Genomic DNA, 12,446 nt, shown 5'->3' on the forward strand with positions numbered 1-12,446 from the left:
AACCAGCAAAATGGCTCCAACATCATGGATGCTGCAGTTTATGTTTGGTGCTCTGATCTGAAGTCCACCAATATGAGAAACTATGAATAAATTCCGAGACTATAGATTATAAGGGGTCAGATCATCTTGAACTAGTCTGAGAGGAGGAGGAAACGGCCTGGAGGAGGTGACTAGTTTAAACAGAAATGTGTCCATGTCTTCACAGAGAGAGGAAGAGGAGTTGTGTCTCTGTGGACGAGCAGCTGTCCTGCTGTGGTCTCTGTCAGGATGTCCTGAAGGATCCAGTCTCCACCAGCTGTGGACACTGGTTCTGCAGACAGTGCTTCACCTCAGACTGGGACCAGTCTGGTTCTTCAGGAGAAGCCTCCTGTCCCCAGTGTGAACAAAGACCCAGAACCAGAGGTGGACTGCAGACAGCCAATCAGAGCAGCTCTGTGATGGACTGGGCAGGTATGTCTTTGTAACTGTTGTGTCTTACACAAACTCATCTAAACCTGAAAATGTAGGTCTATCAATAAAAAAAATGAAACCAACAGGTGTTTGTTAATGTATAAAATATATTGATGAACAATCACATCAGTAATTAAAGCTGCTTTGCAGCAGTGGTCAGGGTCAGGCAATTTTGGACATATTTAGGCAATTCTGAGTAACAAGAGACAGGCAGATTTAAAAAATGGTCAAAATGGCAAAGATTCTGTTATCAAGACAAAAATCTGATAATATATTAATTGCATCTTGACAATATAGAAATGCTGGGGATTTATTTTTAATGATAAATGTTCTGTACATCACCTAGAAACAAACGGTTTTCACGTGGTTGAAGAGTGACTTTCCAACGTGCTCCTCGAAAAAAACGCGAGTTTTTCCACTCCTGTGTGACTGACCGCCGGTGAGTGCTTCGGGGCGGGGGCGGCCGGCTCACAGCGCCCGCTGCACAGTGCTCACTGCACTGTGATAACGTGCTTTCAGATCCTCCAAACCAGAAGTGTTTGTAACAGCACCAGTAAAAGTCGCTCGATTTGTTACTAGTCGCTGACAAAAAAAAGTCAACAAGAGGGTTTGGAAAGTCGCCAGATTTAGCGAGAAAGTCGCCAAGTTGGCAACACGGTGTAGCCGACAGCCGTACAGCACACTACACTTTGTCCCCAGAGCAGCATTCAAGGAGACCGATTAGGCCACTCAGACAAAACCAAGATCACATAGTTTATAAAAACCATTATGTTTTGATTGTTTAAAACAGTTGTACATATCAGAGGACTACCATATTCACACACAGGGACCTGAGAGTGTCTACTATCATAATCTGTAAAAAAAAAAAAACGGTTTTGACGAGTTAACTCGTCAACGGTCCTGAACGTTCGGCACGCTGTGACGAGTTTACTCGTCAATAGTCACGAAAGAGTTAATGTTTCCCACTGAGCTCTGCCTCATTTGAAAGACGAAGGAAGCCCATGTGTGGAAAGCCGTCGCCTCCAAGATGTAGAATGTGTGTTATAGAAGAGAAACACATGTCAGGACCAATGACTTGTATCATCAGAACAGACCTGTGCTGTGATGGTCAGCCTCCTTGCATATTTAAAGTCCCCCTCCACGACCCTGTTTGGTTATTTTAAAACATTCTCTCTGGTCTCTAAATTGTGATTATGAAGTTTTTAGCCAAAATCACAAAATCTGTGCCATTTCTCAGGGCTCTCCTTCTGCACAGCACCAGCAGCTCATTAGCAATGCACCTCTGGAGGGTGGGCGGAGACTGCGCCGCTCTGCACCGCCCAGCCACCCCACCCCCCCGCTCGCTGACAGCTGGACATTGTACAATTACCGATTCAGCGTGTTTAGCTTTTATTACCCGTATCAGTGGCGGACTGGCACCAAAAAGAGGCCCTGGCATTTTTGACAGAGAGGCCACACATCACACACACACACACACACACACACACATATACTGCACATATCATATCATCATCATCATATCATAGCACACTGGGATTCGATTCTAGACTGGAGTAAAGTCCTTGCTTACAGTGAGAGATGCTCTACCAGGTGAGCTGTACCTCGCTTGTATTCCTGATGTTATTGTGTCTTGAGTGTTTCAGAGTTGGCCGGCTGTAAACCAGCTGACCCCGACCAGCAACGGCCGCATCATTATGTGTGTGTGTGAGAGAGAGAGATGAGTCCAGCTGAACTAGGGGCTGACTGACAGAGATGAAAGAGGATAAAACTCTGTTAAAAAAAACAACATTTTTTTCTCGGAGAGAAACTGTGGCGAACCCATACAGACTGTTGCAGGCCGCTACACCGAGCTGTCAAGCCTCTGAGCCAGATGCAGAGCGGGGCAGGAGCTTGTAGCACTAGTGCCCTCCCCTGGGGTTGTGACACGTCAACCCCAGTCTCTCTGAAATGGCCAGTTTGCGTCTGCCATTGGTTCACAGCAATTTGAAGGCAGAAAAATTCAGAAATGCAGTTCTGCACTTCCTTTTCTGCTGATATGTCCTCTAACATAAGAAAAATGCCACAGGAACATGTGAAAAGCATGAAAAACACGATTTTCATGGGAGGGGGTCTTTCAGCTGAAAATCACAGGGCATGTTTCAGGATACAAGTCTACAGTGTAAAGCTCCAGCATGATATGTAAATGATGATATGATGTCCACCAAAGATGTGTATAAATGAAAATGATAGTGAAATAAAAATATAAAATATAAACAACCAAATTATTAGGCAAAAGGTGAATTTAATTTCAATCTAGGCCTATTTGAATGTCCGGCCCCTAAAGGCTCCCACATACTCGGGCGTACATGTGTCCGCGGACATCAGCGCATACTCGAGGCAGACTCAGTGCAGACCCAAAGCGGATGTCCGCCAGACCTGTGCACGCAAACATCAATATTTACGACCGCGCGGACTCCACGTATGCATACTCGGTGTCACACAATAGACTGCTCGGCGGGAAATCTTCACATCGACCTGTTTTTAATGTGACGCCGTAGCCTACGCCCGACTATGAAAGCTCAAACGTCCGCGGACAGTGCGCATGGAGTCCACGCTGCTCACAATATGCGCACAATACGCCTGAGTAGCTATGTGGGGGCCTTAAAGGGCCCATATTATGCAAAATCCACTTTCTACAGGTTTTGTAGCGGTCCTATGTGTTCCCGTGGCCTTTCTATGACGCCTGGAGGTGAAAAAAGTCTGTTCACTCCCTTAATTGATTTCTACACTTTTTTGAGATTGTGTTTCCAAACGGGCGAATTGAAAGTGCTGGCAGACTTGACGTCAGGATGCGCTGAACTCAAGTGACTCCACCTCCCGGTACTTCCTTATACTCCCCCTGGGCCAGTCTGGAAAAACGTGAGCTCCGCCCGCTGACACTTTTCCGGAACAGCGGCCACCCCCCCACCCGCCACACACACATGCTCTCTCTCTCTCTCCCCTCGTCCGTCATTTGACATGAAGCAGTAGGCCTACGGGAGGAGCAGTCGGTACCGCGGCCGCCAGATGATCCTTTTGAATCATTGACTGAAAAACAGCCGCCTGTCTTTAAAGGGCCCATATTATGCAAAATCCACTTTCTACAGGTTTGTAGTGGTCCTATGTGTTCCCGTGGCCTTTCTATGACGCCTGGAGGTGAAAAAAGTCTGTTCACTCCCTTAATTGATTTCTACACTTTTTTGAGATTGTGTCTCCAAACGGGCGAATTGGAAGTGCTGGCAGACTTGACGTCAGGATGCGCTGAGCTCAAGTGACTCCACCTCCCGGTACTTCCTTATACACTCCCCCTGGGCCAGTCTGGAAAAATGTGAGCTCCGCCCGCTGACACTTTTCCGGAACAGCGACCCCCCCCCCATCCACACACATACACACACGCTCTCTCTCTCCCCCCGTCCGTCATTTGACATGAAGCGGTAGATACGGGAGGAGCGGTCGGTACCGCGGCCGCCAGATGATCGATTTGAATCACTCACTGAAAAACAGCCGCCTGTCATTAAAAATGAAATCGCGGATCAGAGAATATTGGAATGATACCACTTCTCATCAGCGCAGTGGTCCTCATCACGGAATGAGAGACATCTGAAGGAGGAAGTCTCCTCTCTCGGAGCAAAACCACGTCAATATTCTCATCAGTCCATACAACAGTGCACAGTTTGTGCTGCGCTCCTCAGTTTCACTTGTTTTTTTTATTTGACAGTTTAAACAGAACTTTCTGATGGTAGTAGGAGTCTCTCCATGTTTCTCCTTCTGCCACAGTAAAAAAAAAAGAAAGAAGGAACATTTAGCCTACATTTTTTCAGACAAGATGCCAGTCTCAGAATTTTTTTTTTTTTTTTTTTTTTCAGAAATCAATGCCCGACCCCTGTCCCAGTGTCAACACTGGCACATGTAGGCTACCTGTAGTGAAAACCACACCCTCTCCCCGTGAAAAACAGAACAGAACTTTCTGATGGTAGTAGGAGTCTCTCCATGTTTCTCCTTCTGGCTCAGTAAAAAAAAAGAAAAAAGAAAGAAGGAACATTTACATTTTTTCAGACAAGATGCCAGTCTCAGAATTTTTTTTTTTTTTTTCGGAAATCAATGCCCGACCCCTGTCCCAATGTCAACACTGGCACATGTACCTGTAGTGAAAACCACACCCTTTCCCTGTGACAGATGTGGAGTGGACGTGGTTTACACATCTTATTTGCATTTCAAGGTGCAGACACAGAAATGGCTCGTTCTCAGGAGAGCTCTGGAGAGCCACTTTTAGATCACTGAGATGTAGAGCTGCAGATTGATTTGGGGACAATACACTAGGAATACTATATGGTTGGACAACTTAGAACCATGTGAAATAGTTGAAAAACAGCATAATATGGGACCTTTAAGGTGTCTGATGAGAAAAATTCTGGCCCTTCGACAAATATAATTGCCTACCCCTGCTGTAGTTTGTCCTTAATGTTTTCATTGGTTTAGACTGGACAGACTGATAAGGTGCAGTGTGATGGCAGTGCCACCACGGCACCGTTTGTCTTGTTCTGGAGTGGACATTAAAAATGCACACAAGTTCTTCTGAATAGGGGGCGCTAGGGCACCGCCCCCATCAAAATTTCAGGAAAAAAAGTGTTGACACAGTAAACATAATTACATAATAAAAAGTAATTGCCTCGTCTGTTCAGTGTTCACTCAATGGGTTCTACCTTTACATTTGTAAGCCTTTCCATTTCATATTGGGTTTATTCTGGGTTGTTTTATACATTTCAATAGTGAGGGGTGCCGGCCACATGAGTGTGTATGTAGGCTCTTAAACTTTTGGCTTCCATGTGACTTCATTCTGGTCTCTAACTTAAAGGGGACCTATTATGCTTTTCCAGCTTTTCAGACTTTTATATGTTTAAAATGTTGGATAATGGTTCTAGAGGCTGTGGAAGTGCCATATCCTGAGGTTAAAGTATTTGGAGGTAAACCCTGCTAGATGATTGGGATTTATCTGCACACCCTGTTACACTCGGTTGCACTGACTTTTTTTTTACATGAGGTCGCGTTGACGTCATGGTGTGCCGGACTCCCCTACATGGTCATGCCGAGGTATCTGCTCCAGCCGGCCCCGCCTCCTCTCATGCTGCTCTGTTGTGGCTGGTGTCACAGCGGAGAGCGGAGCGGACTACACCCTGCTATTTCCCTGCATGTTGTAGCGCTGTAGCGTCACTTTACTAAGTTTTATTTATAAGTTTACACCGACTTTTCATGTAAGTGAAGCTGTACCTGTGTGAGCAGCGACGTACCGCCGGGGCGCCATTGTTCACCGGACCGACGTAATGCTGGACCGCCGGAGCACCGGAGCACCGGAGCTCCGGAGCTGCAGCGGCTCCTCACACAGGCAGCTGCCCGTCTGCAGGCCTCCTTGGCCAGGCAGACGTCCGTGCTCATCGCGGTAGAGAAAACCATCGCTAATAAACATACCCACAGGTTTTTTAGACGTTTACCGCCGTGTGGTTATTGTTTTTAGGAGATAAATGTTGGTCTCATTGATGAAATCTTACAATTGTGGCAGTTGGATTAGTTTGAATGAAAAGTGAAACTGTGAGAAGGAGGAGGAGAGGAGAGGCGCAGTGCTGCGGAGCTCTGTAGTCTATGTGCACAAATCACCACATTTACATCAATAAATAACTGTTTACAGTGAACTGACCAGTCTGCATATATTTTTAATTTATTTTATTAAGTTATATTACATGTTACATGGTTACAGTAGCCTACATGGCAAAGACTACTCTATACCATCTTTGGTTAGGGTGACACTAGGTCATGGGCGCATTTCATTACACAATGTAGACTGGTCAGATGCATACTGGAGATACTAGCAATTTGCGTACTGCAGATTTAGCTTTTGTTTGCACACTGCATTTTGGCCAAATCAGTATAGGTACTACTTAGACATCGTGGGGGAGGGGTTCATTTGCATTTAAAGGGAGGGGCCACTGAAACAGACCGTTTTGCACAGCCCTGTTTTTGAGAGGATGAAAAGAGGTGTGATGTTTGATCTTTGGGGTATTTTGACCGAAGCACGTCACAGACATGTCTTTAAGACACCCAGGAACTATTTTAGTTTGTGGAAAAAGGAGCATAATGGGTCCCCTTTAAAAATTCTCCTCCGGGCACAGCTCTCTGCGCCCGTGGCGAATCGGCGCGTTTTAGTCATTTTTTCATCCAATCGGATTGATTCATGATACCTGTCAATCAAAGTCACACCCCTGGCAGCGCAGCCGTGCCTGTCACTCAAACAGCTACAGACGCGTCCGCGTGCACACGGAGCAGACAGACAACAACAACAACAACAAGACAGGAGACAATGGTGGCCGCAGCAAAAGAAAAATCGGTTTCTTTATGAAATAATCCTTTCACGAGGCGTTTGCTGGAGGAAAAAATAGGATAAAGGAGCTTGGACCGGAGCAACCTGACTTACAAATCCAGCAGCAGGCAAGTGACCGTGGACGGAGTTACACTCGAGGCCTCTCACAGTTGGCTAGCTGGATGTGAAGTTAGCTATGCTCTTTATTTATCTTTAATGCCCCCCCCCCAAAAAATTTTTTTAGCACCAGCCGCCAACATTTGCTCATGAGCCAAATGTTCAGTTCAGATGACAATAACAAAGCACCCAGCGTTACATTAACATACTAAAGTTGTATCTAGGTCAACTGGACTTGGTTGTAGGTTGTTAAAGATGTTTTACATCTCATCCTGAGTGTCTCTGATGTTCTCAGTTCTGCTCCCAGAATTTGAGAAATTAAAAAGTAAATGATCAATTATTAGTGATGACTTTCACTGTTTCTAATTCTCTCTCTTAAATACTGCAATCAGATTGTCAGACTCTCTGTCTTCAGTCTGACTCTGTCTCTTCTCTCTCAGCAGATCGTGGTCTGCAGGAGGTTTTAGATCAACATAAGATCAGTCTGAGGAGCAGATGTGAGCGAGTGACTGAAGGAACTGAGGGAACAGGAAGTGTAATCCATTTTAGCAAAGTCTACACTGAGCTCTACATCACAGAGGGACAGAGTGAAGAGGTTAATAACCAACATGAGGTGAGACAGCTGGAGACAATGTCCAAGAAGAAGACCCTCCATGACACTCCAATCAAGTGCAACGACATCTTTAAAGACATACCTGTCCAACAGAGAGAGGACGTCTCTACGGTCTCACCTGTCCAACAGAGACCCATCAGAGTGGTTCTGACCAACGGCGTCGCTGGCGTTGGAAAAACCTTCTCGGTGCAGAAGTTCACTCTGGACTGGGCCGAGGGCTCGGAGAACCAAGATGTCAGTCTGCTGGTTCTGCTTTCGTTCAGGGAGATGAACCTGATCAGAGATCAGCAGTTGAGTCTTCTCGGGCTGCTCCATGTTTTCCATCCAACATTACAGAAGGTGACAGCAGAGCAGCTGGCTGTCTGTAAACTTCTCTTCATCTTTGACGGCCTGGATGAAAGCCGACTGTCACTGGACTTCAACAACAGGGAGGTTGTGTCTGATGTCACACAGACGTCATCAGTCAACGTGCTGCTGACAAACCTCATCCAGGGGAATCTGCTTCCCTCGGCTCTGGTCTGGATCACCTCCAGACCTGCAGCAGCCAATCAGATCCCTCCTACATGTGTTGACAGGGTAACAGAGGTCCGAGGCTTCACTGACGCCCAGATGGAGGAGTACTTCAGGAGGAGGTCCAGTGATGAAGATCTGTCCAGAAGGATCATCTCACACATCAAGACGTCCAGGACCCTCCACATCATGTGTCAAGTCCCAGTCTTCTGCTGGATCAGTGCTACAGTTCTGGAGCACATGTTGACCACAGACCAGAGAGGAGAACTGCCCAAGACCACGACGGACCTGTTCTCACACTTCCTGCTGGTCCAGACAAAGAGGAAGAGGAACAAGTACGGTGAAGGACATGAGACGAGTCCACAGGAGCTGATGGAGACCAACAGGGAAGTTCTTCTGAAGCTGGGGAGGCTGGCGTTTGAACAGCTGGAGGAAGGAAACATCATGTTCTACCAAGAAGACCTGGAGCAGTGTGGTCTGGATGTCACAGAGGCCTTGGTGAACTCAGGACTCTGTACTGAGGTCTTCAAAAGAGAGAGTGTGATCTTCCAGAAAACAGTCTACTGCTTTGTTCATCTGAGTGTTCAGGAGTTTCTGGCTGCAGTCTACATGTTCCACTGTTTCACCAACAGGAACACACAGGTCCTAGAGAACTTCCTGGGAAAACAAGATTTTGCTTTAACCCTGGATGACTTCCTGCAGGGAGCCATGCAGAAATCCCTCAGCAGTAAAAACGGTCACCTGGACCTGTTTGTTCGCTTCCTTCATGGCCTCTCTCTGGAGTCCAACCAGAGGCTGTTAGGGGGTCTGCTGGGTCAGGCAGACAACAGTCCAGAAACCATCCAGAGAGCCATCAACAACCTGAAGAAGATGAACTGTGATGAAATCTCTCCTGACAGAAGCATCAACATCTTTCACTGTCTGACGGAGATGAAGGACCAGTCAGTTCATGAGGAGATCCAACAGTACCTGGAGACAGAGAACAGATTACACTTCTTCTCTGAGATCCAGTGCTCAGCTCTGGCCTACATGCTGCAGATGTCAGAGCAGGTTCTGGACAATTTGGACCTGAGCAAGTACAATACATCAGAGCAAGGACGACGGAGACTGATCCCAGCTGTGAGGAACTGCAGGAAGGCTCGGTGAGTCTAGACAAGACCAGTATAATTAATGATCAGTGGTTTAATTGAGTTCAGATAAACACCGTTTTCACTGATTTTCATTATTATTGGTTTGACTTTGAAACATTTCCAAGTGAGTCTTGTTTTTTTTTCTGGAGGTGCAGTAGAGGCTGTGAGCTCCAACACGTGGATCTTCAGCTTGTTGTGGTGGTTGCTGTTTAATCAACAAAAACACTCATTTAGTTTTTTATTTTCACTCTTTGGTTTTGTTCAAACCTGATGAATCTTCATTTAAAACACAGACCAAGGTACAGTGCAGGTCTCAGAGTTTCCTGTCAAACTCAGTCAGAGAAGATGAGCTGAAGCTCTGATAGGGTTGTGCCGATTGGCGATCCAATCGTCTATTGGCGATTGGAAGGACGATCGGCGATGTTTTGTTTTCCTGCCGATTTTACACACACACATACTCGCTACTTTTTTTTATTGATCCAATGCGCAATCTGTTTGTTTTGTTTTAATGAAGCCGCTTCTCTGGCTGCTTCCAACAGATACTCTATCAAATGACAGTGTTTCACCAATCAAATGCAGCTACTGGCGACGTCCAATCAGACGGAGCCAGGTAGTCATATGACCGCACACAAAATCTCTGTGGTAAACAGGGTGGCCACTCCGCCTCAAATTTTAGGAAACACGTTTAGCTGGTGTTGTGGCTGTGACTAGGATGCCGACGCCAGCCCTGTCACAGCCCGACGAGGTGTTCACTGATATGCCACAAATAAATTACGTCCGCCATGAACAGATTTTTCGGCTTTCGGCAACGCAATAGTGTTCCGTTCATTGATCATAGTGCTCTTTCTCCATTATTAGCCCTCACACACACACACACAGAGAGAAGCGCGCATGCATGACAGCAGGGCACGGTAAAAGCGAAACTCATACGCCCCCCCCCCCCCCCCCCCGTTGAACGAACACGTGGAACGCCCCCCCCCCCCCGGGACCCCGGCGATAAATAGGTCTATCGGCGATCTCCTGGGAGTGTGATTGGTGACGATCTGAGAATGTCAAAATCGCCCAATACTAAGCTCTGATGTTCATCATATCATCACATCCTGTCATCAGATGCATCAACTGTGTTTCTACTGCAGCTTTCATCTGATTTGATTCTGACACATTTGATATTTTATCTCTTCACAGAGTTGTTGGTTGTCGACTGTCAGAAACTCACTGTGAAGTTGTGGCCTCAGCTCTGAAGTCCAACCCCTCCCACCTGACAGAACTGGACCTGAGCATGAACAACCTAAATAATTCATCAGTGAAGGTTCTGTGTGCTGGGCTGGAGAGTCCAAACTGTAGGCTAGATACTCTGGGGTGAGTTCACTGACTGGACCTGTTGGACTTTTGTCTTTGTTCCTTTCAAATGTGTGAAGTTCAGTTTGAAGCAGCAACTGATTGTGACTACATGTTACTACAGCTGGTAGAAGGTGAAGGGTCAGAGTTTAGTGTGATGAGGATGAGGATGAGGATGAGGAGGATACAGTGGCTGAAAATGGTCACAACACATGCAAATGCCACAACACCCGCAAACACCTGCCTACTACATACTGCCTCAGTATGTACTGTGTGTATATAATGTGGGACGTTGTTCACACTGCAGAATACAGTATATCACTGTGGTATCAGACAACGATAAGTCTTAAAAGAAGACTTACCTATTTGGGAACTGTAAAGTAGTTGAATGTCCACATGATACTTTAAATTGAAATAATTTACTTTACTGCTGACTCTTTGAACTAAAACAGTCACACATGAGCACAAGCACACAGAACACTCAGGTCAACCTGACAGGTAAGGCGGAAGGACAACACACTGAGCAGGAGTGGGATATAAACAGAACAATTTACGTCCCGATATACGGCAGCCTTCACAACGACTGTCCTAAACTACGACTGTCATATAAGAGTCCTTATATGACAGAAACAACACTGGGCCTATCCCAATATGCACACTGGATCACACTTACACACTTGGGCACTTGGCGTGCGCGTTCATGGGCTTAGTGTCAGTGCGCAAGTGTGTCCCATTTCTCCAACGACCAAAAGTGCAGCGCGCTTGATTTGCACTTTACCCACACTCAGGGCCGGCTCTAGGCATAGACGATATAGGCGGTCGCCTAGAGCGGCAACTGCTGGAGGGGCGCCGCCAGTCAAGGGGGGGGGGGGATAATAATAATGATTTATGTCCGCTGGCGCCCCCTCACTTAGTGTTTTCTGTGTAGAAAAAAAAAACCAAAACAAATAAACAATGACAAATATGTTCCTAAATTGTGTATAGTCACACACACAGCAGATACCTGTCTGCAGCAGGAATGCTCTCAAGCCGTTTTCTTGTTAGAAACGCCACATTTTTAATTAGATGTGTGGCACAAATGCCGGCGCTTTTGCACGACCATCTCGATATGTTTTTTTTTTTTTTTTTTTTTCATATCTCGGTCATTTACGCAGTAGAAATGCGGCTACTGTGATTGGGAGACTCTCCTCTTTTAAATACGCACGGCCGCACGCCCTTGACAACCTGTCAATCAAAACAACAACTGTGAAGCGCTTCGAAACAGCAGAGTCGTTCAGAGGGATAGAGAGAGAGAAGCAGTGAGGATGACGACGGTGCTTCAGAGGTTTAAAGTTCTGACTAATTTGATGAGGAAGATTATGAAAAAAGAAGAGAGAGTTGAGACTTCAGCCTGCTCAGACAGCAGGGCCAGTGGGCCACAGCTCCAGATCAGCTCCAGCTCTGTATTCAGACCTGCTGAGCTATCAAACTAGTTTTTTTTTTTACCTCTCAAACAGCACCACAGTGACAACACATATAGGGTACATTATATAGGCTAAATATTGTACATTTTGTGTGTTTTTTGTCCATTTAGTTGATATTTGGAGAAAATCTCTCATTTAGGGCTACACACATCTCATGAAGTTTGAAATGTAACGTGAAGTCAATATAGCTTCTGTTATTCCACATTTGAGACATTTGGTGAGAATGACAGTTAGGCCTAACATTTATGCTCAAAAAGCAATTTCACATTTTTTTTTCTACACTTATCGCCTTATATCATACAGTATATTCCACTCAGGGCTGGACTGGCCATCTGGCATACCGGGCAATGCCCGGTGGGCCGATGCACATATTTGGGCCGGCCCAGTACTGTCATAATAATAAAAAAAAAAGGATATAGTTTTTTATCGACCGCAACGGTATCTGAGACACTAAA

The 12,446-nt window shown here is 46.0% G+C and overlaps 1 pseudogene across 1 annotated transcript in view; it reads left to right on the forward strand.

Moving 5' to 3' along the window:
- LOC146963110 (NACHT, LRR and PYD domains-containing protein 12-like) overlaps positions 1 to 12,446 on the forward strand; it is a 59,597-nt pseudogene that overhangs the window by 197 nt on the left and 46,954 nt on the right. Inside the window, exons 2-4 of the transcript XR_015035149.1 lie at positions 286 to 450; positions 7,381 to 9,202; positions 10,376 to 10,549. The product of XR_015035149.1 is annotated as an NACHT, LRR and PYD domains-containing protein 12-like (transcript). The remainder of the gene's footprint in view (positions 1 to 285; positions 451 to 7,380; positions 9,203 to 10,375; positions 10,550 to 12,446) is intronic.

The sequence above is a fragment of the Trachurus japonicus genome, chromosome 23, assembly GCF_045865225.1.
Source record: "Trachurus japonicus isolate A0001 chromosome 23, Traja_1.0".
Lineage (NCBI taxonomy): Eukaryota > Metazoa > Chordata > Actinopteri > Carangiformes > Carangidae > Trachurus > Trachurus japonicus.